Consider the following 21,208-nt stretch of genomic DNA (forward strand, 5'->3'; position numbering starts at 1 on the left):
ATGTGACTCGTCAATTTTATTACTGTTGTTACACTGATCAGATAGGAAAGTAATCTGCAGGGTCACCCGATCCTTGATCTGCAGGCTGCCAGGAAAGCCAGAAAGGATGTTGAAATGGGCTTCTGGCTGACTGGCCTTCTGAAGGTCAAGGCTGAAGCCAAAGCTGAGTGTGGAGTCTGTCCCTGAGATGAATTCCTGCGCATCCTGTATGCATGTGTGCGTAATCATGTAGCAGAAACAAAAGCTCTGTGGAACAATTCTTATTCTTTATGTATAAAGGATATGTATACACATAACATATACATAAGCACATATCTACATACACATGCATATACACACGTACATGCACACTATTTCTCTATTGCTCTTTATTCTATCCAATGTTTTATTCCATTAAACTAATGCTGGCCACCACCTTCTAAGTTGTTTCACAACCCACAGTTTGGCAAGCACTGAAGGATACTTCCTAAATTCCACTTCCCTTGTGCCTTTAACGCACCCCATAAAGGAGAAGGAAAAGTCCCCACAGCTATGGTAAGTCCCACAGGAGGGTAGGGCTCCTCCATCATTTTCATTGACAACTTCCTCACAGGCACTTTGCCGAGTGTGTATTTTGTGGGAGGCTCCAGGAATGTGAAGACTTAATTCCTGACTTTATGAATCCCATACTCTAAGGACTGGGGAAGTCACTAACAGCTACTCCCATGACAGCATGATAATGCCATTTTTAGCATAGATATGGGCACAGAGAAGGCTATTTCTTCTGGCTTAGGGGCTAATGATGTTATCCCTGAGAAGGTGACATCTGAGCTGAGCCTTAATGGGTAGAGGAGTCTCAGACAGCCAGAGGGAAGAGCCAGGGGTAGCTGGAATGGAAATGGGAGCAGAAGGTGGGGCTGGATAAAGTAGGCTCTGAGTGCAGAGATTTCTAAGCTGCTCAGATCTCTGGAACCCTGGAACTATTTCTCTCCTTTCATCAGGAAGGGGGTACAATAGGGATGGGGTGCATCTCTCCCAGGCCTAGGAACCTGCATTCGAAGCAGGCTTGTGAGGTGGTCCTTGAGGCTCTGCAGAGCCCAAGTTAAGAGACTGAGCTGGTGAGAGCTCCACCTGACTTGCTTACCTCCCTTCTCGGTGGAGTAAGCCCCAGTGAGCCATGAGCCCCCCATGAACAGAGGCCTCTTTGGGGACTGTCCCAGCAGGGACTCCAAGAATGCTCGCCTTCACCAATAACCACATGAGGGGGTCCCTTCTGGTTGTGGGGTGACACTGAGCCCAGGGACAAGCCTCTTTAGGGCTGTGAGTTCTCTGTCTCTTTATCCCTAGTCGTAAGACAGAGTCCCCAGGTGCTACCCAGGGCCCATGACAGTGCCAGTAAAACCAATGAGAAGTTCCCCAAGAAGGAAAACATACGATCATGAGTTGAAGAAAAGCCTGCCCACCCTTAAAGATGGAGCTCGAGCCGGCAGGGCCATCAGCAGGAATATTATTGGGAGTAATGGGAGCAAACTGCTGAGTCCGGCAGCCTGGACCCCCACCCTAGCCCTTCTGTAGGCTTCCTGCCCCCACCAGACCCACCTGCTCAGCCAGAACACAAAGGCAGGCAGTTCTCCCTGGGCCTTGACCTCATCCCAGACACCAGCCCCTCCCGCCTGCCCCGCCAGCCGCATCCTGAGATGACACGGGAGGGGTTTTGCCAAGGCTGCACTGGAATCATTTGTTAATGGCTACACGTGCAGTGTATCAGCAAGGAAATGGCCTATTAATCATTAGAACATTTTCCCCAAACAAATCTATCAAAGGAGCAGAATGTGTATATATTGTCCCGTTTGCCAGGCCTAGCTCAGCTGCTCCTGGTGCTGAGCAGATGGCTTAGGCGAGTGACAGTATTTCCCTCATCACGTGACTCTTGAAAACAGCCCAGACAGTGGTGTTTAGGACCAGCGCCCGGGATGATTAGACACCCCGATCCACCCACACTGAAAGGTGTGATCCACATGAGTAATGACATGCTCACTAGTAGGCATGGTTCTTTAGGATATGGTGATGTCACACTTAAGGATTCTTCCTACCCAGTGTCATGGGGGCTGGGAAGAGGAGGGTGAAGACTTTTCGTTTCAGTACATTTAATGGAGGGAAATGCTCCCTCTGGGACATTTTGCTACTTACTCCAAAAATGTAACTCAAATCCGTAGCCCTGTGTCTGAAATTTCTCTCATCTGCATATTCTCCTTTCCATGGCCACCTCCCAGATTTAAACCTCTCGCCAGGTGCAGTGTGGGGGCCTGACTTCCGTCTTGACTTACTGAAGTCCCTCCACATTGCAGTAGCCAGAGAGTGCGAGAACAAGGCACCCAACGCAACAAGCCTTCAGTGAGGCCAGGGGATGCCAGGATGCAATGCAGACTGTGACCCAAGAATCTAACTTGCAAATGTACGGCATGACCTCGCTGAAGGGCACAGGGTGCTGACCCTAGTGACTTCGCAAGTGAGTGGAGTCTGTAAGACCACAGGCAAAGAGAGCTGCACACAAGCACTCTGCTCTAGATGGTAACGATGTTTCTTAGGGGTTAGCAAATCTGCAACCACCATACATGGATATAGAATGGGACACTGAAGTAAATGGGTACAGAATGTCAGGAGTCAGGTTTCTCCCCACTGCAGTGGGAGATTAGAGATAAGCAAGGGGAGAAAGCTGGAATGATTTGTGGAATATGGAATTAGAGCTGGAAACATCAAACTCATGTTTAGCCTTATATAGATACAGATGGATCAATGTAGATATACGTATGGATATGCACATATGTATACATACATTTCTAAGCACTCTTGGCTGCAAGGGCCTGGAAGCAATGACACCCCAGTGGTATCAAGCACACCTAGCACCCACATCTTGGTTTCTAATATCACTTTCCAGTAAAAGGAATCAGGGCTCCTTAGGAGAATTGACTGATTCTAGAGCTGGGGCAAGAAATAAACCTGAAGAGCCTGGAGTATCCTGTAGTCAGAAAGTAAGGAAGGGCTCAAAAAAGACAACTTGTGAATACTGAATAATAGTGTGTCGTTGTTGGTTAGTTGGTTGTGACAAATACCTGATACCAATGTAAGATATTAACAGTAGAGGAAAATGGGTTCAGGGTAGAGGAGACCTCTTGATACTATCTTTGCAATTTTTCTGTAAATCTAAAACTATTCTAAAATAAAACGCTTGCTTTTTAAGAAGCCTCGAATGACACTGCTTGCTTTTCTCTGTAACTGCATCCACTCTCTCACCCTTGATCACTTTGTTCCCACCACAGTGGCCACCTTTCCATTGCACCTGCCTTTATCATCCCATGTCTCCTGTGCTTCCAGGACTTTCTGTGTGCTGCTCCCTCTGGCCAAATGTGCTTCTTTCTGTGCCTGGCTCCTCCCACATCAGGACTTAACTGAAATCTCTCTCTGTGGTGATGGGTTCCTGGTCAGCCTAGCCAAAGTGGTTTCCTCCCACTGCCCAGGGCCCCCACCACACCCACACCACACATGCACACACACCCACACATGCACACTGTCTTCTGGTCCTCTTTCACATAACCTTGTGTATATTGTTCACTGCATTTCCATTGTGTTCCATAATCCAGCTCATGTGTCTCCCCGGGAAGAGTTTCTGATGTCTGAAGATGTGTTCCAACCGTCACTGACTGCCCAACATCTAGCTCAGTGCCTGGCACACAGTAGGTGCTTAGTATACATTTGCTGGAATAGGTAGATGAGGGTATTAATTAATTAACTTTAAGCCAGGCATGGTCGCTCACGCCTGTAATCCTAGCACTTTGGGAGGCCAAAGTGGGCAGATCACTTTAGGTCAGGAGTTCGAGACCAGCCTGACCAACACGGTGAAATCCCATCTCTACTAAAAAGACAAAAATTAGCCGGGTATGGTAGAACATGGCCTATAATCCCAGCTACTCAGGAGGCTGAGGCAGGAGAATTGCTTGAACCCAGGAGGCAAATCTTGCAGTGAGTCAAGATCCCACCACTGTATTTCATCCTGGGTGACAGAGTGAGACTCAGTCTCAAAATAATAGTAATAATAATCAACTTTATGCTATGACAGTCAGTCCCACATGAAACTGCGTATCACAGGCTCTCTTCATAGGCCAGTGAGGACAATACCAATGCCCTACTGGCTTCATGAGGCTTTGGGCAGAATGTTTGGCACCTGTGTGACTCCAGGCAGGACATGATCTCTGCTATCAGAGATTAGCAAACCTGAAATCGTCATGTGATCAAAATGCACACTGACAGCACACAGAGAAACAGAACTTTTCACACTTCACTGAAATACGTCCCATATTTTTTCCCAGAAGCTTAAAATCAAATAAAAACCTGCAGTACACTAAGCATATGGCAACATGGTATAGCCCAACCACCATGTCACTATTGTGTGCTGGTCAAAATGAAAGAGATGTGGGACATGAAGGGTGAAAATTAAAGGCAACAAATGAAAACAACAGTTTGAAGGGTATCATGTGATCAAACAATATAAAAAATGGGCTTTTATTAACAATGGATTTGTAAATGGCAGTAAAATATGTCAGTTTGAGTCTGCTCTGCTTCTACATGAAAATCCATTGGAAAAAAGAACGAAGCTCATGTAGCATTGGGATTCAAAGTGAATTCTCCATTGCTACATTGCAGAGTCTATGACGTTGCTTGAAAAATAATGACATCAACAAGGACACCAAGCCCTCCACCTGGGTAGCCAGCCCAGGACTTTAAGGGGGCAGAATTTCACCTCTAAGTTTATATTCTATGAAAATGTTGAAACATAGGGATTTTTCATATGGTCTGGCTTTAGGATTGGCTTGGATTCTGGTTAGGTTCGCCTTCAGGAGAGTGCAGGAAGGAGCTGTCCCGGAAAAGTGTCGTCTCCCACCAGATGATAAAGCTGCCTGGCTCCCATGCTGGGAGAAGGACAAGCTCTGAGTTTGGAGGATACCCTGGGGCTGGCCAGCGGCTCTGCCCCTCTCTAGTTGGTTCTTTGGAGGAGTAGATGCCTCAGTGGCTCAGAGGGAAGTGTCTGTTTCTTCCCCGTGCACCCTTGGGAGGAGGCCAAGTGGACGAGACAGGGGCACATATTGGCTCCAACCTTTCCAGAATCATTTCCACAAAACCCCTTGGGGAGAGGAACCAGGCTAGGGGCCTGCATGGGGTCTCCCTGCCCTAGCCCTGCCTCTTGTCATTCCCAGATGAGGAAGATGGGCAAAGTCTTCTGGAATGGATGTCTCCCATCCTGGGTGTTTGATTCTGCCCACCAGGTAACAGGCACCTGGAGGTGGTGCTGAAGTGGGCCAGGCACCTCAGCTCCTGAGGGGCCCCTCATTCCTCACCAGACCCCGTGCTCCCTGCTGTCAGGGACAGACACTCCCTAATTCCTGTGGAATGAAATGGGAGTGCGCACGAGTTAACTACCTTGGGGAGGTCGCCATGTCAATGGGGCTTTGCTGCCTGTCGGGTGTATTGGAAAGTCAGATTACACGGCTTTCAAAAAATGCTTCAACAGAAAGTGCACCTGGAATGTGATTGGATACATGTCAGTCAGCAGCAGGTTGAAGCATGTTTGCTGTGAAGATGTCCTTCCTGCTGCCAGCGTTCACTTCTCCCTTCCCCAGCACCACTGCACTCAGCAGACGACGTCTTATCCAGTAGGGCATCCTCCTCAGGCCTTTGCAGGTGTCTGTGCCAATGGGGACTCCTTGGCAGTGAAGACCCATTTGTGAGCCCTGCAGCCACCTGCCAAGTGCAGAAACTCCGCCCCTCTCAAACACCCAGGGATGTCTGGGAGTCCAGTGTTGTCCAAGCCTGGTTGCTAAGAGTTCCTGCAGGTACTTCTGCTCTGGTGTGCAGCACTGAGATCCACTGCCAGGAAGACCTAAAGCCCAGAATCTTGTGTCTGCTGTGGGGAAAACACTGCCACCTCCAGTGCTGCTGGCTGCAGGAGCTCCTCAAAGAGCCCTGCTGTCCTCAAGTTCCCAAAGTTGCACTGTGTTCCCAGAGGAAATGGGGAGGATGCCCTCTCCACTCAGCCACTCTTGTCCATGGGCTGTGCCGCCTGTCTTACAGGGACCCTCCTCCTTCCTGCAGCTGTTCTCTGTGGGACTCCCAGAACAGAGTACCTTTCTGTACCCCTTCCCCCTGCCAGTATGCATGCAAGAGATGCTTTCCTCTTCATCCTTAGCAGCCCCCAAACCTCCTCCATGACATTCTGCATCCATACTATGTTGTGTGAGACTCATTCTGCTCCATACTACATTATTTGAGGGCAGGGACAGTCTCTGCTGCTCTCAAGCCTAGCACAGTGCTGGCTCAGAGAAGGGTCTTCGTAAATCTCCACTTAAGGCACAGCTAACTGGACATGTCCTGGGCTGGACCCACCATCTTCCCCTGCAGCCTCCTTTTCTTCTGGTTTCCACCTAAGACAAGGGCACCACCATCCCTGAGTTACCCAAACCAAAAATTCGGGAGTGATTCCAGATCCCTACCTCATTGCACTGGAGTTCTCTGTTCGCATGTCTATCTGCCCTCTCAGGCTCTGGGATTCTCAAGTGCAGAGACTGAGTTGTATATCTCTGTATTTCTATTATTTCACACACATCTGGCACATGATAGGTGATGAATCAAGGGTTTGCACTGAGTGACTGGGGAGTTGAATGAAGACTTCATCTGTGTGCGAAGTCATGCTCTGCACTCCTGGAGGGCACGTCTCTGCACCACCCATCTGATTCTCAGAAGAGTCTCTCTAGGTGGATTTTAAGTTATTTCGACACAAGAACCCCTGCTCCATGGAATCTCTGTGTCACCACTTTCACACACACAGCCCCTTACGTGTTGAGAAGAAGAGATGGCGGGCCACTCACCACACTGAGTAGTCTGCAACTGGGGAGGAGAGAGCTGTGTGTGAACTGTGTAACCATCCATGGATTCTGCACAGATCTGGAGTGCAGGAGGCCACAGAGTGAACCTTCCACCATTGAAGACCAAGCCATGAGCCACCAAAACGTGTAACATGAGTCATTTTATACATTTCTCTAAAATATATTTGACAAGTTTTATTTATTTATACCAAAAAATAACCAAAATGGGCCACATTGGGAGACTCTCCAGGAATTCTCTATGTGCACAAATGACTCTGAGTAGAAGCCTGTTCTTAGATCTACTGACCGGCCAGCTTGGAGGCATCTTTGGAACTGTCGGCTAGAGAAAGGGTCCTAGAGGAGGGGCCGGGGGGTGAGAAGAGGGAAGGGACATCTAGAGGAATATATGTGTGTGTGGGTTCCCCAGGAGCCCCTAGCCTTATCCCAGGAGTCTACTTATGCTTAGACTAAGAATCTGTTCCCGCATCCCAAGTGTCTAAAGCATCTGACAGACATAAAACATCGTGATTTCCAGGGGACAGCTGAGACAGCTGGTTCAGAAAGGGGCCAGGAAAGCTGGGCTGATGCCCGAGTTCATTTCTAAACAGATCATTAATTTACCCAACAAATATTTATTGACCAGAAAATGACTACTTGGAGAGTATCTCGGTCTTTGAAATTTCCTCCTATATCTATTTTGTCACCCTCTCTGTTTTCTTTTTCTTTTCTTTTTTTTTTCTGACCCCAAACCCTCATAAAACCCTTGAAGACAAAAGGTCCTTGAGTTTGCAGCGGGTCTGAGGGCTGAGAAGATGGCAAGGTGGCAGCTGTGGGTGGATGGCCTGTTCCTGGCTTCTGTGGGAGAGAAGCCTTTTCCCAAAACTCCGATTTCATCTCCTTTTGCCCCTCCACCTTGGAAAGGTTAATACCAAAAGAGACCCTTGGAGCCTCAGAACTCTCTCAACTTTCTTCCTGCTTCTACACATACCTGCATGAGCACGCAGGGTCACCCCAAGAAGCTGGATGGCTAAGGAGGGAAAAGTTGGCTTGGGGACTCTGGGGATCAGACCTCGGGGGTCCCCAATTCAGATGAAATGAACTGTTTTATTATGACAGGATTCCACAGAGTTCTACAAGGTTAGAGCAGAGTAATGGCCGCAAACCATATGTCGCTTCATTTCCTAGCTTTTCTGTGTCCGCCCTCAGCTGTTTCTGATGATCCTATAACGTGGCAGCCTCTCATGTTTCTCTTGCCTGGCCCCTGTGTGACTTGATCCTTTTGATTTATTATTCCCTCTCTTCCTTTTAGTGTTTCACAGCAGAACCTGCAGTGTTGCTCTGGGTTAGGAAACCAAACAACTGAACTTTGTTACAAGTTGCCTTAAACTAAAATAGACTGTGGCTGATATCCAGCAAATACAGCCTGTGGGCTTTGTGACATTGATTCTGGCTGTCTGGGGTCCTGATGTGTTCCCTCTGCTTTCGTTCCTAGGATCCAGATAAGTGAGGCCATAGGAGAGCAGGCTCTGGATAATGGAGGCCGAGCGAGGTGTTTCCAGACTGTCAGGAAAATGGAGACGCTTTCGCTTCCAGGAAATACAGGCACATAAGGCAATGTACAGCTGGAACATCTGGCCTTATAAAACTAAAAATAACACCCCATAAAATACATTTTATTCATTTATTTTGACAACGGGAACACACTTTCCATTACTCATGACTCTGTAAGTCTCCCTGGTGCAACAGTCCCGCCATTACGTGCTGTGGGATCAACACCGCCTTGGTCACATAGATTTGCCACTCTCCTGTCCTCCTGGTTTCCCGAAGGTCAGGAACTCTGACTCTGTTCACGGTACAGCTTCGGCTTAAAAGGCCCTTCGCCCTCCTTTGTTCATTGCAATCCCATTTCTTCTTTGAGACTCCCTCCCGGAGGCGACTCTCAGGCTACTTCATCTGCTCTTAAGCAGGAAGATGCCGCCATCTTGTTTGCCACTTTCTACCCTTTTTCCTTGATCATTTATTCAGTTGAGTCAAGGCCCCATATTCACAGAAAACATTCACACTGGGTGTTTGTCTCCCGCTTTGCTCCAAGACTCACCCTTATTCTGGATGACGTGGATGTCCCTTGTCCTTGACCAGATGGCCATTGTTCTTTAAGCTTCTCAACCCATTGGCACATTCTTTCACTTTACTTAGGGCATTTGTTATCAAGGCCCCTATTTGGGACATGTCCCTGTAATTTATCTACTTCTAAAATCTTAAATTCCTCTCCCCTGGGAGCTCTCTGACCACAATCTCCCATCATCCCAGCTCTTTCTTTCTCTGATCCCTTTCCTTCTGTTCGAGACTCAGAGAAATCTCCAAGAAGTTGTTCCTTTGGTCATCTTGCAATACATCTGCTCCCCTCTCTCTCACCTTCACTATTCTGATAATATTCAGCCCAGATTTGGGCTGCCACAACATTCATATTCTCGCGCAGATCCTCAAGTCATTATCTTCCTTGTCTTTGTCCTTCTATTTCTCCCTTCCAGGAAAGCCCAGTGACAATTCTTGCTGCTCTACATAGCATTGTGAAGCTTCCAGTTTCAACCCGTATTTCAGAGCTGCCTGGCCATCCCTCTGTGTGGTCCTTGGTAGCCTTTTCTCATATTCTGCGGAAATCTAGGACAGCGTTCTCAAACTTTTACTCTTTTCCCAAACTCTGATTTCGTCTCCTTTTGCCCCTCCAGTTTGGAAAGGCCATGCTGATATTAACAAAAAGGGGCCCTTGGAGCCTCAGAACTCTCTCAACTTTCTTCCTGCTTCTACACATACCTGCATGAACACACAGCCTTGCCTCCTTGCTTCCTTCTCTCCAGTCATGAAATAATAGGTTGACTCCTGAAGGAATTACCCTCCACACCTGTTCTGGATCTCATTCCTTTCCTCTCTCTAGGGATTTGTACTCATCAGTCATACTCACTCCATGTTCAGTCCACAATCATAACTACTGAGTCTTTTTGTTCAGTATTTGAATATTCTCAAGACTCTTTTATCTTTAAAATAGTCTGAATTCTTACTTCACCTGTCAATGGATAGACTTGGACCTTTATATCTTCTTCACATCTTTATATTCCAGTGCTTAACATTCACACATTCACCCATTTTTCTGTTCGTCCACTTAGCCACCTCTCCATTCAAACAAATAAATTTTGAATATCTCTACTATGCCTGGAAACTGGAAACCTGTTTATACAATAATGTTCATCACAGCATTATTTATTATAATAAAAATAAGCAAACTGCCAGAATGTCTGAAAATGGAACGGTTAAATACAACAGGGTAAAAATCAGATTTTTAAAGGCATTTAATGATAGAGGGGAGAATTCAAGCTACAACAAATAGTAAATGACAAAGCAGAACATAACAATTTATGCAGTGAAATGTATACTTGTGCTAAAGAGAACATAAACATATAATTAGAAGAAAAGATTCCAAAGAGGTCTTATCTATGATTATGAAAACCTTAATTTTTTAAATTATACTTTAAGTTCTGGGGTATATATGCAGAACGTACAGGTTTGTTACATAGGTATACATATGCCATGGTGGTTTACTGCACCCATCAACCCATCATCTACCTTAGGTATTTCTCCTAATGTTATCCCTCCCCTAGCCCCTCACCCCCTGACAGGCTCCAGTGTGTGACATTCCCCTCCCCGTGTCCATGCATTCTCATTGTTCAACTCCCACTTATGAGTGAGAACATACAGTGTTAGGTTTTCTGTTCTTGTGTTAGTTTGCTGAGAATGATGGTTTCCAGCTTCATCCATGTCCCTGCAAAGGACATGAACTCATCCTTTTTTAAGGCTGCATAGTATTCCATGGTGTATATGTGCCACATTTGCTTTATCCAGTCTATCAGTGATGGGCATTTGGGTTGGTTCCAAGTCTTTGCTATTGTGAACAGTGCCACATAAACATACGTGTGTATGTGTCTTTATGGTAGCATGATTTATAATCTTTTGGGTATATACCCAGCAATGGAATTGCTGAGTCAAATGGTGTTTCTAGTTCTAGATCCTTGAGGAATTGCCACACTATTTTCCACAATGGTTGAATTAATTTACACTCCCACCAACAGTGTAAAAGTGTTCCTATTTCTCCACATCCTCTCCAGCATCTGTTGTTTCCTGACTTTTTAATGATTGCCATTCTAACTGGCATGAGATGGTATCTCATTGTGGTTTTGATTTGCATTTCTCTAATGACCAGTGATGATGAGCAGAAAATCTTAATTGTTTTTAAAAGTTTTAGTTTGAAAACTTCAATGATCATATATTTGTAATGAAACAATAAATAGTAACTAGTTCTAAATATTGACTGAAAGAAGGTACAGCTTCAGTTGGAAACAACAGTAATCGTAGTAAACACATATTTACTACACAATGTTTACTATGAGGCAATGCATAGTAAGATTAACTCGTTTAAACCTTATAGCAATCCTGTGGTGTGAGAATCATCAATAGCTCCATCTTAGAGATGAGGAAACTGAAGCTTATAGAGACTATGCACCTTGCTTTAGGTCATGCTGGAGGTGTGACTGTCACAATCCAGGTCACTGCTCTGTGTGTATAATTTTTTGGTATTATATTTGCTTAAAAATATTATATGTAAATATATTTTTTCATGTTGTTAATTATGTTTTTTGGGTTTTTTTGTTTCTGTTTTTTGGCTTTTCTGTTGAGGCAGAATTTTATTCTGTCACCCAGGCTGGAGTGCAGTGGCGCGATCTCTGCTCACTGCAACCTCCACCTTCCAGGTTCAAGTGATTCTCATGCCTCAGCCTCCCAAGTAGCTGGGACCACAGGTGCATGCCACCATGCCTGGCTAATATTTGTATTTTTTTTTTTTTTTTTAGTAGAGATGGGGTTTTGCCCTGTTGGCCAGGTTGGTCTTGAACTCCTGACCTCAGGTGATCCACCCACATTGGTCTCCCAAAGTGCTGGGATTACAGGCATGAGCCACTGCACCCGGCCATATTTTTTGTTAGAAAGATATTTTAAATTTTTATGTGCTCAGATTTACTGATTTGCTCCTTTGTGATTTGTTCAGGAACGTAGGCACTTACGTCTTTGACTATCCAAAGATTAGCTGTCAAAATTACCATCTACTTGTGTGAATGTAAATCTTTGAGATCATTAATTTGTTTTTAATCTATTAGAAATAAGATACTAAAAAAGGAATGGTAAATAAGTTCCAGTTAGATGCTAACTCCAGTTAATTGGTAGTGGCCATCCCGAATGTGTTGAGAAAGATTCTGAAGGGGTCACATATTTTTTTAAATCGAGATTTTTCCCTCCCAGATAACTAGCCAATGGTCCAAGCACCACTAAATTAATTAATTAATATTCAGTGAAATTCGTTTTGCTTATCAAGTTCTATTGGCATCGTTACTGACAAAGCTGGTTCCCCAAAACTGGAATCTTTTCCTGTTCGGTGTCATGAAGCTGATACATGAAACTGAAAGCAGGGCAGGCTTTATTCCATGGCCATGGAATTGAGAAGCAGGAGCATGGCTCACAAATCAACTTCTCCACTAGTGAGGGGTGAGGGGGTTAAAATACAGAGTTCCTCTAAAGAAGGGGTTGGATATTAAAAGCCAGGGGAGGAATATTCATGTCTTTTCTGGAAATGGGCAATGAACTTCCTGGAACTGGAGTGCTGCCTTCATTTTTCCCTTTTATGGCCTCTTGCAGTCATTGTCATGGTGATTGGCAACTGTTATGGCACTGGTGAGAGTGTCATTTAGCATGGAAATGAGATTATAATGAAGCCTAAAGTCTTTTTGAAGTCGTGTGGTCAGCCATCTTGGATCTAACCAGTCTCCGCTGGTCTGTTTACAGAGGAAAACTTTTTGTCACAGGCATCCTGTTTCATAAAGATCATTGGAGTTAGGGCAGGTGGAGCTTTAGCTGTGTCACATAGGCATTACACTGGGTAACAGCATCTCTATTTAAACTGGGGTGTAATTTCAACTATATTTTTGTTTTTGTTTTTAGTGCTAGAGGACTTTCCTATATGTCTACTCCAGATTATATTTTCCCTGAAATTCATTCAGTGGCTTGATTTGTTGATTTTTGTTCTTGTAGCTTAGAGAGTTTGGGAGATCACTTTAAAACCCTCTCTAGCAGCCTGACCCAGGAGAAGCTCATTTGTTCATTCATTCAGAAAATAACACATACAAAGAGATAAGACATGCATGGCTCCTTTATTTTCAAAGTTGAATAAAAAATGGGACAGTGGGACAAACTACTTTTAATTCTTTTTTTTTTTTTTTTCTGAGACAGAGTCTCGCTCTGTCACCCAGGCTGGAGTGCAGTGGCCGGATCTCAGCTCACTGCAAGCTCCACCTCCCGGGTTTAGGCCATTCTTCTGCCTCAGCCTCCCAAGTAGCTGGGACTACAGGCGCCCGCCACCTCGCCGGGCTAGTTTTTTGTATTTTTTAGTAGAGATGGGGTTTCACCCGTGTTAGCCAGGATGGTCTCAATCTCCTGACCTCGTGATCCGCCCGTCTCGGCCTCCCAAAGTGCTGGGATTACAGGCTTGAGCCACCGCGCCCAGCCAACTACTTTTAATTCTTATTATTCAAGCTATTTGAGTGTGTGGGACTTCTGTATGTAGCCAGACTGGTTGGGCTACTCATTACCATTGTGGACTCATGGCAACACCAGGCTTATGTGTCATGGACCAACTATGTGTTAAAATCCCATCTGGACCTGTAGAATCAATTATCATTGCCTTACTCTTATTGATATGGCTTATAAATGGTTATTGGAATAGACATGGTATTTAGAGTTCTAGCCACAATGTCCAGCTTTAATTAAAAAAACTAGGAAGCCTCCACCGCCAAAGGCACACAGACAGCAAGAAAAAACCCATTTTGGGGATGCAAAGCAACTAATAGTCTGGACTCAAATAATATAGTTGTTAGGACTGTGATATAGAGACTTAAAAATAGTTGATTAATATGTTTGATATGAAAAAGTAGATCATGTGTGTGCACAGATAGAAAATTTTATCAAAAAGATGAAAACTACAAGAAAGGGTTTAATAGAAATGTCATAAATTAAAAACAAAACCAAAACCATGTTAGTGGAAATGAAATAAAGGATGTCTTTGACAGGCTCATTAGCAGATTTGACAGGCTCATTAGTAGATTTGACATAGCTGAGAAAAGAATCAGTGAAGCTGAAGGTAGGGCCACATAAATTACCCAAGTTGAAACACAAAGAGAAAAAGAAAAGATGAGGGAAAGAAAGACATAGAGAAAGAAAAAGAGAGAGAGAGAAACAGAGAGAACAACTGAGACCGAGACCGATAGAACAATAACATTTTTTGTTAATATGATTATAACTGGAGTCCCAGAAAGAGAAGAAAGATGGAGAGAAGAAATACTTGGAAAGATAGTAGCCACGAATTTTCCAAAAATAGCAAAATACATCTAAGCAACAGATCAAAGAAACTCAGAGAATCCCAAGCAGGGTAATTTTCAAGAAAACACATCTAGATATATTATAATCACACTTCTCAAAAACAAGTAGAAATAGAAAGTCAGACGCAGTCAGACAAGAAAACGACACAAAACATACAGAAAAATAAAGATAAGAATGACAACCAACCTCTCAACAAAAACTATGCAAACCATAAGTCAGTGGAGTGATGTTTTTAAAGTACTGAAAAAAACACAACTGCTAACCCAGAGCTCTATATCCAGTGGAAATATTTTTTTTTTGTCAAAAATAAAGGTGAAATGAAGACTTCTTCAGAAAACCCAAGTAGAGAGAATTTATTACCCAAAGACCTGTACCACATGGAATGTTAGAGTTCTTCAAGCAGAAGGAATATGATACCCAACAGAAACCGGTATCTATAGAAAGAAAAGCTAAGCTCCATAAATAGTGAAAATGAGGAAAAGAGCCAATAATGCCTAAATAACAAGCCCTTATGCTTGACCTTTGTGTGTGTTCTACTGTATAGATCTTGTCAGATATCCAGCCAAGACAAGTCATATAAAAGAAGGATGGATGACCCTAGGAACATATTAAGCATTCAAAGCTTCCAATTATTTAAGCCTTTCCCTGGATTACAGAAGATCACAGAAAATCTAGACCATGCACATCAAACTGAGTCTCCTTGGAAAAGTCCTTTCTATCAAAAATGTTTTATCTCACCCCCAAAAGTGTTTATTTTTGTTTGAAAAATTACTATCACTATTCAGACTCAGGGCCATAATGGTTGTCTCTCATTTTCAGTAATAAATTATTACAATCAAAGGGGCTTTTAAAATTTTCCACCTGAGAAAATTGAGGCCCGTGAATGTAAAGAATTGTGGAGAAGCTGAAACAGCACAGGTTTGGAGCCAGCAGAACTTGATTTCCAACACTGACTTTATGATCTTTGACCTTCCACATGTTATTTAACTACTATGACTTGTTAGCTGTCTTATCTGTAAAAAGAGCAATACGTAAAATACATTCCCAATAAAATAGCTTGGGTAATTATAAAAGGTGCTAAATAAAATATATTATGATAAAACTGACAACGAAAATATTTTTATGGCTCTGTGGTCTATCTTTTTTAGCAATGTAACCTGGGAATTTCACTTAATCACTGTGTTTCTGAAAATAACAACTCTTTATGAGGTTATTGTGAGGTTAAGTGAGTTAATGATTATGTTTAAAATAGTATTTCACAAAGTAGTAAGTGCCTTTTGTTATTATTATTACTTCGGGAATACAAATTTTAGAGGCAATCTGAATTACAGATTTTGTGGATTGAAAATTTGCAAACTGGAAATATGCTGTGACAATATGTCAACAGCTTAAGGACCTTAGATGCTCTTTTGATAACTTTCTTTAGTAGCCCTACTATCTCTTATGCTGATCTTAGGAAGGTTCATTTTACTGATAAACCTTACAACCCATATCACTGATAAACCTTACAACCCTTACAACTATGACAAAAGGATTGTGAACAGAGAATTGTCTGCCTCTAAGTACAAAAGAAGAAAGGCAGAACTTGAGCATCAGAATGATGTAAGCATGAGACAACAGTTCCTTGAAAATGAAAATACTTACAAATGAATAGAGTATAATGTTTGGCTAAATGAAAGTAAACAAAGTAATTAAGCACACTCACACCACACACAAGAAAATGTGAAAAAAGAAAGGGAAAAGAGTATCATTAGAGGAAAATGGGTACCTTGACCTCTCATTCATTTTTAAATGTTCTTATCCTAACATAAACAAAACACAAAAGAAAGAGAGGGGAAAAAAATACTTTTGAAAACCTTGTGGCCAAACCAATTTTAATCTCTATTTTCAGCAGGCTTAATTTAAAACTCAACCACACTGTAGAGAATGGTTAAAACCTGAAGGAAACCCTGTAATTTCGAAACTTAAATGGAAACAAACACCCACCAATGAGTGAGTGTCTCATTTGGCAAAAACATTTAGTGCAGATTACCAAAATACCCACTCGACATTTCAGGGCAATATTACATTTTGAAACTGAAATGTCTCTATACATGAGCTATGATGTTGTGTTTCACAGGCAGTAAGGTGATTCATAGTAGACATGCCTAGGATCCACGGAGCATGCTAGACAGACATCACCATCGTTCTCCCAATGCCATGAGATGTGCACCAGCACTAGAGTGACACCCGAAACAGTCACTCGCACCCACGGGCTCTACCTGGAAAAAGTCAAGAGGGCTAGTCCTCAAGAGCCCAGGCTAGGGACAGGCACAGTGGTGGGTCATCCCTATAATCCCAGAACTTTGGGAGGCCAAGGCAGAAGGATCCTTTGAGGCCAGGAGTTTGAGATCAGCCTAGGCAACATCACAGGACCCTGTTTCTACAAAGAATAAATAAAGTAGCCAAGCATAGTGGTATGTACCTATAGTCCCAGCTAGTCGGGAGGCTGAGGTGGGAGAATCACTTGAGCCCAGGAGTTCAAGACTGCAGTGAACTATGTTTGTACCACTGCACTCCAGCCTGGACAACAGAGCAAGACTCTATTTCTACAACAAACAAATAAAAAATCCCAAGTTAGGAAGCTGTAATATCTGGGTTTACATTTAACTCCTTCATGCATGCTGGCTAATCTTGGACAAGTTATTTAAACTCTGTGTGCCTGTGGTTTCCCTACCTTTAAAATAGTGATGATGAAGACAATGATGCCAGGATGCAGTGGCTCACGCCTGTAATCCCAGCACTTTGGGAGGCTAAGGTGGGTGGATCACCTGAGATCAGGAGCTCAAGACCAGCCTGGCCAACATGGCGAAACCCAGTCTCTACTAAAAATACAAAAATTAGCCGGGCATAGTGGCAGGCTCCCGTAATTCCAACTCTGAGGCAGGAGAATCACTTGAACCCGGGAGGCCGGGGTTGCAGTGAACCAAAATCATGCCACTGCACTGCAGCCTAGGCAGTAAGAGTGAAACGATGTCAAAAAAAAAGAAGAAAGAAAGAAAGAGAGAAAGAAAGAGAGAGAGTGAGAAAGAGAGAAAGGAAAGAAAGAGAGAGAGAGAGAAGGAAGGAAGGAAGGAAGGAAAGGAAGGAAGGAAGGAAGGAAGGAAGGAAGGAAGGAAGGAAGGAAGGAAGGAAGGAAGGAAGGAAGGAAGGAAGGAAGGAAAGACAAAGAAAAAAAGAAAAGAAGGAAGGAAGGTAGGAGACTATGATGATGATGATGGTGATGGTGATGGTGATATGTACTTCAAGAGCTGAGGTGAAGATTACATGAGTTGATGTGTGTACATACTTAGAAGGATGCTTATGCATTCTGTATAAGTGTTCTTATTGTTATCAAAACATGTCTAAATATTAACATGAATTTGTTGTTTTAAGTGAGAATTTTCTGTCAGCACAGTAGTAGTAGGTGAGAGTCAAGCATTACTCTCTCTTGGATTAATCAGAAATTGGCTTTGGCTGGTCCTGCCTTCATATCTAATTTATAAATCTATTTCACACAAACATCATTAAAATGAAAACCCAAATCCTAACTCCACATAAAAATACACACTTCATACCTCAAAACCAAGTGTAGCAAAAGGAGTATGTTCTCCTAACTGAAAATACTTTTATACATAGTCTACTCTTTCTTACTGTATGAACAAAATTGTGACGCTAATTAGGCCTTTTAATTCCAAATCCAAATTTATGAGGCAAACCTGGTGAATGTTTTACGAGACAAATGGTTACTATTGGAATAATTGATCTAGTCTTTCAGCGTAAGAGCTTAATACACATTATAAAATTTTTAGAAACTAAAGCAACCCCTGTACTTGCTAATCTTATTTATTAACTATCAACATGTCTCCAGGCAGTATAGCCATGTATTCCAAATTAACAACAGGTGATTGCTAAATATATTACTTTCCCATTTTAGTGTTTTCCCCTAATTGTCTAACACTTCTCTTAATTAAATATGCATTTGCTTAGTGTATCCACAATATATTTAAGTTGTTCATCGTGAAATGCCATAAATTAATTTTACTCAAAGTATTTTATGGCACCCCTTGCACGTACAACAGTTCCTTCCAAAAGGTGAAGGTTAGGTTTCTTAAGACACTTCTCATTAGAGAATTGTTGATTGTGGAGTTACAGATTCTAGGTAGAACACTGTGTTGGAAGAACTTTATTACTGCTGAACCCATGGAAGTCCTACAGATAGAGTTTTTTTAAATTATGATCACTAAAATAGAACCCAAACTACAGCACACTAAATAAGTAAATGAGTATTAATGGTGGAGATGTATTAAATTAGTAGCCATTGATACAGTTACATTGATTTCCATTTATCTTTGATACCAAGTTGTCCACCCAACATCATGACCATGATAGAAAAGAGGAAGGAGGAAGGGAGGGAGGTGGTCACTGTTGAAAACAGAAAGCCACCCTTGGACTTCTCCCCAGAAATCCACAAACCTGTCCTTAATTTTATTTCAGATGTTCGATTTGTACTTGGCTGTAGTGACCTCGGGGCCATCTGGGACGTCTGAAGGAAGTGAGCTTTCCTGAAGCTCTTTCTCCACACATCCGAAGGAAGTGGAAAGTGAACAATCTTTCTTTGAAGGGATTTTGTCCTCACAGGGATGCGACAAACCACTGCAGTTTTGTCTGAAGTTCAAGCTTTATTCATGAAGGACATTGATTTGACTGCCTTCTCAGTAAGGTTTTCATAGTGACATTTTCTCCAAGTTTGGATGCAAATAAAAATGATTTGATGATTCTTTGAACTCTCCAGCGTCCTCCTCAGGTAACCCCAAGCCTAGGTAGATTTTGTAAATGGAGGGAGAGTAACTAGCAAGATCAAAGCTAATTTTGACTGATTTTTGTCAGGCTGAAGACATAGTTTCAATGCACTACAGCCTTCACATGTTCTCTGACCAAGTGTCTTCATTTAGGGACTGTCAGAGCACAAAGGTTTAGCAGATAGGTCATGCCAGTAGAGGAGAAATCTCTCCAACCTTCCTGCCCATCCACTGGCAAACAGCGCCATTAACAGCTGCTTTGAAAGCCGTGACATGGCAGGATCACCCTTGGTGACCACCAGTATGGCAGGTTGAAAGCTGTGTTTGTGGCAACAGCTTGGAAACTTCAACTGTGGCAGGGGAAAGAGTGAGGGCCTGCCAAAGCCTGGCCAGGAGGAGGAAGCCCTGGTTGTGATGACTCTTCAAGAGAGACAGGTGATGCCACATGGGAGGTTATCAGTGAGGTGCCTTCCAGACCTGAGTCAGCCTCCTGAGCCAGCAAGAACCCCGTTTTCAGTGCCCCCATGAAAATTCCTTTTAATTTTAATTTTTATATTTATTTATTTATTATTTTATTTTTTTTGAGACAAGAGTCTTGCTCAGTTGCCCAGGCTGGAGTGTACTGGCATGATCTCAGCTCACTGCAACCTCTGCCTCCCAGGTTTAAGTGATTCTCCTGCCTCAGCTGCTGGAGTAGCTGGGATTACAGGTGTGCACTGCCATGCCGGGCTAATTTTGTATTTTTAGTAGAGATGCAGTTTCGCCGTGTTGGCCAGGCTGACCTCGAACTCCCGAATGCAAGTGCTCCACCTGCTTCAGCCTCCCAAAGTGCTGGGATTACAGGCCTGAGCCACTGTGCCCTGCCAAAAAATTCTCTACTCAGGACTTTACTTATACCCTTCATGCTCAAAGCAGGTAGTGCCAACAGAAGTGAAGGCTGAACTAGCAATTTACATGAAATATACATATGTTGCTTCTCTCGTCCACTTTATAAAAATCTTAAACAAAGGCCAAATAGGCGAGGATTTAAATAGGTACATTTCACAAGATTTGTGATTTCATAAATGCTCATCTTTATATACATTTGTATGAGTTTAATGTCATCTAGAGCATTTTTTTTTTTGTTTAAGCAGTAGCTTAGAGATCATTAAAGCCAGAAGAAAAAGGCAATCTGAGTCATCAGAAGGAAAATGTATTTTAAACATAGCATTAGAGAAAGATTTCCCCCTTTGCTGTACTCTGTTTATTAAATCAGGTGCCTGCCTCCCTTGATTTCCCCTAATCCACTGCCTAGAGCCCTCAGCTTTACGGGACATCTCATAGATTCCTGTCGGCACTTCACGTAATTGGTATTTTCTGAGGGTTGTTGACTATCCACGGTTGGCATTCTGGCTGAAGACATGAAGCATGCTGTCGAAGGTGGAGCAAACATCTATGGAGCTTCTGCTCTATGCCATGCACTGTGCTTGAAGTTTGCTTTTGGGTGGAATATACCATTGTCACTGCCAATAATAACAATATACCCTTTCCAGTGGAAGCATTAGTAGTAGGCCAGGATTCTTTATTTAGAAGCTGTAATAATACAAAGATTCAAGCCTATCTGAAATGCCAGGTTGCATCTCTCAATAAACATCTGGATGCTTTTCTTAGTAGGTCGATGCAACTAAATGCCACTTCCCAGCATTCACTGAGCACTCACATGCCAGGTACATGCAATTCTCACCAAACGCCATGGACAAAGCTCTCTTGCCTCCACTTGACACATCAAGAAACAGACTGGAGAGGTTCAGTGAATGAGCTGCTGTTTCACAGCCAGGAAGAGGCAAAACTGACATTCGAACCTTTTTAACTTCAGAGCCCCTCTCATGATGACTGAAGCTATAAGGGCTCCTTGAAAGAGAGAGATTTAATCATCAGAGATTGTAAAAATAAGAAAATGTTTTGTGAAACTGTAAGTGTTTTGATAAAATTGGAAAATAAGATTTTCTTCCCTGTCTTCCCTCGGCCGTCCTGCCA

General features: G+C 43.1%; 1 long non-coding RNA gene across 2 annotated transcripts in view; it reads left to right on the top strand.

Annotated features, from left to right (window-relative positions):
• The window catches only part of LOC104658030, a 57,872-nt gene extending 38,707 nt beyond the window's left edge, over positions 1 to 19,165 (top strand). For both annotated transcript variants that reach the window (XR_004053218.1, XR_747371.2), the window contains one exon: positions 18,888 to 19,165. This is a non-coding gene — a long non-coding RNA (uncharacterized LOC104658030). The remainder of the gene's footprint in view (positions 1 to 18,887) is intronic.
• Positions 19,166 to 21,208: the final 2,043 nt, after the last annotated feature.

This window comes from Rhinopithecus roxellana, chromosome 14 (genome assembly GCF_007565055.1).
Source record: "Rhinopithecus roxellana isolate Shanxi Qingling chromosome 14, ASM756505v1, whole genome shotgun sequence".
NCBI lineage: Eukaryota > Metazoa > Chordata > Mammalia > Primates > Cercopithecidae > Rhinopithecus > Rhinopithecus roxellana.